This window comes from Panicum virgatum, chromosome 1N (assembly GCF_016808335.1).
Source record: "Panicum virgatum strain AP13 chromosome 1N, P.virgatum_v5, whole genome shotgun sequence".
In the NCBI taxonomy this organism is placed as follows: Eukaryota; Viridiplantae; Streptophyta; class Magnoliopsida; order Poales; family Poaceae; genus Panicum; species Panicum virgatum.
Window position 1 is genome coordinate 39,844,837 of NC_053145.1, and position 5,140 is coordinate 39,849,976.

Genomic DNA, 5,140 nt, shown 5'->3' on the forward strand with positions numbered 1-5,140 from the left:
TAACAGCCAATTCCTCCTTCCATTTACTGCATCCTTTGTTCTTTCTCACATATTTTTTCCACACCATGCGGTTAAAATTATGTTAGATATCTAAAAGTTTATCTAAAAATGAAAAGGATTTGGTTGTGCAAATTGAACTTACTTGTTCAATGAGCCTATGATGTATTGGATTGTTTCCTTTTTGTTCCGCACGGAGTCGAAAACTATAAGTCAGCCGCTCTCCACGCAAAGTACGAGCAAAATCCAATAAAAACTGCATATGCACATATACAAGCACATATACATGCAGTAGACTTAACATTTATTAGGAACATAAAAGAGGTACAAGTCTACCAAGACTTACCCAAAGGTGTAGGGTATCATTATATATGACTTGTAGCATTGCGTAGTAAGGGAGTACATGTTTTTGACATGTTTTCGTATAATTATCATTCAGATTCTTTTGGTTGATTAGCAAGGGACTGATGAAGCCCACCTGATGCTGTCATTCTTCGTTTCGGCATCTTTGAATCCCCATACTATATGATAAAATATAAATTAGATTGTGCACAAAGATTACGACGCTGATTAACACAATATATTAATCTCGGGATTAGTCAACACTTACATAACACAAATGTTGAGGATAGAGACATCAAGGGCATCTCAATGGTATATTGCATGCATAAGTTTGAAGTTATACCTGATCAAATGTCGGGCCGGGCCGGGTTCAGGTTGGGCTAGAAAAAACCAGATGCTTTTTTATTTGGCCCGTGCCCAGCCTGACCCGACAATAGCCCGACAACCTGCGGGTCGGCTCGGTGACCCGATGCCTCAGCTTCCTTGTGCATTGCGCCGCCACTGACTTCCCTCGCCCACCCACCCTGCACGACGCCATCTGCTCCAGCCACCGCGCCACCACCACCATCCTCTTTCTCTGGTTTGCGTCGTCGCCGCCTCCCTTTCCTCTTCTACTGCGACTCCGTGCCGTAGGACGGCTAGCGAGAACGGTGGCGAGCCGTGTCCAGACCACTGTGAAGAAGCGCTCGGCCCCCACTCGTTCGGTCGGGATCTGCAGACCTCTGCGACTCTGCGAGTCATGCACCAAGCGCTCGGGGGCGTCGTCGCATCATTGCAGGGAGCCTGCCAGTTCTTGGCGAGAGGATAAGACTGGGGAAGAGCCTGAGAGGATAAGGTTGTAGCTCCCCACGTGCAGGAGTTACCTGGATGCGGGATGCACTCCCTAGTGGGTTGTTAAGGCCTGTGTTCTTTTTTTATTTTTTTGGGCTGTCGGGTCGGCCTGCGGGTTAAAATTGCGGCCCGAGCCTGACCCGAATTTCTGACCGGGTCAAAAAAAAAGAGGCTCGTGCCCGGCCCATGCACTTGTTGGGTCTGATCGGGTCGGGTTTTTTTGGGCGGGTCGGTTCGGGTTTGTCGGGTCTGGCAGCCCATGATCAGGTACAGTTGAAGTCCACCCAGAAGTCATCCTCCCACGGACTCCTAGTCGCGATATTTAACTCCAAACATTTTCATTTCTTGTTTCAACTTCAACAGGTACCAATTATGGAACTCATCTACATGCCTGGACGGATCTTCTCCTCCTCGGTGACAAAAGGTTTTCCATGCTCCTAGGGCACACCAGCAACTTCAGCAAGTGGGATCATCCGTTCTTCCCTATGCCTGCTCACGCGTCCATCCCATTTCACGATGAAATTCTAACTCATGTTGGTCTTCCTCCCTCGGCACTAGGAGAGGCTCGAGTTCCTTTTGTTGTATGCCTAACTGAGGAGCGGCCTTCCCACATTTCTTTTGTTTCTACTGGTGGGCCTTTATCAGCATGCGGTATAGTTTGAGGGTAGTTTTTTCGATGGTGGTGGGTTGTTCAAGCATGCGTAGACTTTTGCTACTACCTCTGGATCTATTCGTACCCTGTTCTCTAGGACGTTAGGTTTGATATGTTCTTTGACATATTGATCCACAAATTGCCTAAGTTCCTCGTCTGTCATCACATAAGCTAATTTCTTCTGAGGACCTATTTTCTTTTGGACCCTTTTCTACTTCTTGTTTGTGGGTCTAGCCATTGGGAGGGAGATGTCTTTTTCTTTCCATTTTCCGGTGCTAGAGGAGTTTGACAATTACTTATGGTACCTTTGGTATGGACCTTTGGCCCGTTTTCTAGTAGTGTCATCACCATTTCGATGTGCTAAGCTCAGTGATAAATCACCAACATATTAGTTGCGCATTGCCTTCTTTGGAGCCGACCCATCTTGGAAAATTGAAGTTGGAAAATTGAAGTTAATATACGCTTTCGTTATGTATTCAATTGTTCACAATGGTATATTACTCCGTCCTAAATAATTAGTCGTTTTAGCTTTTCTAGATTAATAATTTTTACTATACATCTGCATATATATTATGTCTAGATGCATTGTAAAATCTATAAATTAAAAAAAGTTAAAAGGACTAATAGGTTGGGAAAGAGGGAGTACTTCATAATATGCACGCCACTGGCTGAGGGGGATCCTTATTATAATTAACTAGATGGGCCTTAACTTGCATAATGGTATGGTACATAATTAGAGCATCTCCATGAGCTCTTGTATTCATGACTAGCTAAAATTCTGATTTAGCTATTATGTAAAACAAAATAGCTAGCAAAAAATGGTGAAATCCAACCGCTTCTCTAAATAAACATCGAGCACAGCTCCTCTTCCTCCTCTGCCTCCCAGCTCCTCTGTTTCTTCATCCGTCTTCCCGCTCAGGCTTGCCGTGAGTGAGCCGTGGCCATGCCCGTCGCCGCACACCGGCCACCCTCTCCCGGTCGTCGTCGGGGCCGGCCGCCGCAGGGCCCAAAGCCACCGGCGTTTCGGCCTCCGCACAAGCTCCGTGGAGTCGCCGTCGATGGCCTCAACGGCGCTGGATGGTGTGGCAGTTGCCGAGGTGGAGCCGCACGGATCTACAGGAAATCATTTAATCTGTGACAGATTTTGCATCTAAGAACGTCATGGATTTGCCATTATGGGTACCAAACCCAAAAATTGTGACGTTTCATAAATTTTGTCACGGTACGGCCCAGAACACTGCAACGTTTTAGTAAATTCGTGATGAACAGCAAACTAAAGTCCAAAACAACGTGAAGTAATCAAATTCGTCACGAAATGGGAAATTTTTTAAAAATTGCAAAGGCCAAAGCCAACCTTGGAACCTCTTAACCTAGATGTTTTAAACTTTCCATTGAACTACAAATTGATTTGTTCTTTTTCTTGGTATTTAGATTTTTATACTTATTTTTCTTCCCTGTTTAGTAGCGCCACGTCACCCAACCCGCCCAGGTCAGCGCAATGGCTATATATCGCGCGGGCTACAAAAGCAGAATCCATCACCTGAAGATTGTCAGGTGGAATAGCAGAATGATTTCAGCCCATATAGCAAAAAGATTTTGGCCCACGAGGAGCAGGCTGATTGGCTATTGTTGTGCCGTACTGCTGTGTGTGATGCTGCATGCACATGCAGCTGTCAGCCCACAAAGAGCATGCACATATATAGAGAAAAAAAACATAAACTTCAAACTTGTATAAATAAATAGAGACTTGAACGTGAACAGCAAACACACAAATCAACAAATCGAGAAATAAAATGAATACGAAGAAAAAGAAAAATAAAATAAAGAGAAGAAGCAGAAATAAAAAGAAAAAGAAAAAAGAGCGCACATGCTTTTCTAGCATGCATGCAACTGCTGTTTCGACTATATGAATGCTTACTAGCTGTGGTGCAGTGCACCTTTATTTCTTTTTCTTCCAATCTTTTGTCTCCCTACTTCCATTTTCTTTATTAATATAAATTATTTAATGATAATTACTTCTCTACTTGAAAGCTATATTATTTTTATTATTTATCTTTTATTTGTCTAGAAGAATAATTTGTTCGTGTGCAAGGATAATTTATTAGTCTTGTGGACACATTTGTTCTCCATGTAAAAATATCTTTTTATTTATTTATACTAAAATAGGCGTGGGCTTCCCGTCACCGGATGGGGCGAGACAAATTTGCGCAGCGTGGATGATGGTATACATATCAGGATACAATAGCTAGGTTGATACCTACACTGTTGGATCCAGTTTTTGGTTGAATTTTTGTTTTTTAGCTAGCTAAACCAGGATACAAGAGCTCTTGGAGATGCTTAGTTGACCCATGTTATTACCGCATCAAAATAGAGGCAATCAGTAATGAAACATCGGAGAAATGCACTACGGCACTGTACTCTTGATTTTGTAGATGGACAAGACTCGTTTCAAGATGCCACCCCTGTTAATGCAACAAAATGGATAAATAATACAATACTAAAACAAATGACTAGCATATCATGTGGAAACATAGATGTTTTTGGAAAAAATTAATAAAACAATTATTTTGTGGTTAATATAGGCATATGTTGATTAGGTGCCCAATTACTATATTGTTAGGCCCTTCTTTGTGTTTCAATCTTATTTAACTATGGCTCAAGTACCCCTCTATAAATCAGTATTACCCCGGACACTGATATCTCTCTTTGACCTTAATTTGGCTATGGTGTAAAACACTTCTGTAAGGGAAATACTAGAGCAGATGATGGTTTTGAGGAGTTTGGACATGTGTTCCAACAACTATACGGTTCAAAAGGGGTACCGAATGATGCAATACCTACCTACCAATATACTGGATCATCCGATGCCACTGCACTTTAACTGGCCATTGGAGTAACGACTTCTTTTAGTTGTTAGGCTACGTATACCCCTCTACTCGCTAATTTGGAGTTGCTAGAGTGTACTGAGGTCCATTAGAGAGTGCAAGACACATCAAGAACGCATCCAAACCACCAAAGTGCTAAAGTGATCAATCATATCCAAGGCGATCAGCACATGCTTAAAGAGTGATTAGTTCTAGATTAGACCTAGAGTGAGAAAGAAGAAGGTATTATTGCTGCCTTATGCTTGGTTAAAGAAGCTTTTAAGCTTAGTGTGTCAGTTCCTTAGAGTCTTAGCTTGGTGGCTCGCCAGCAAGTCATCGACTTTCTAGCTTGGTGTAGAATAACGACGATGACTGTGTACAGTACAAGGGATGAGGAGAAGCTTCGTAGTGAAGATGGCGTCAAGGTGCCGCAAGAGAGGGAGTGGAGAGCTTT

At 42.9% G+C, this 5,140-nt stretch overlaps 1 long non-coding RNA gene across 1 annotated transcript; it reads right to left on the reverse strand.

Annotated features, from left to right (window-relative positions):
- Positions 1 to 254: 254 nt before the first annotated feature.
- Positions 255 to 1,253, reverse strand: LOC120655809. Its single transcript, XR_005667737.1, has 2 exons — positions 683 to 1,253; positions 255 to 518 (listed from the first exon to the last, which is right to left on the reverse strand). It is a non-coding gene; the product is annotated as an uncharacterized LOC120655809 (long non-coding RNA).
- Between the last annotated feature and the right edge of the window lie 3,887 nt (positions 1,254 to 5,140).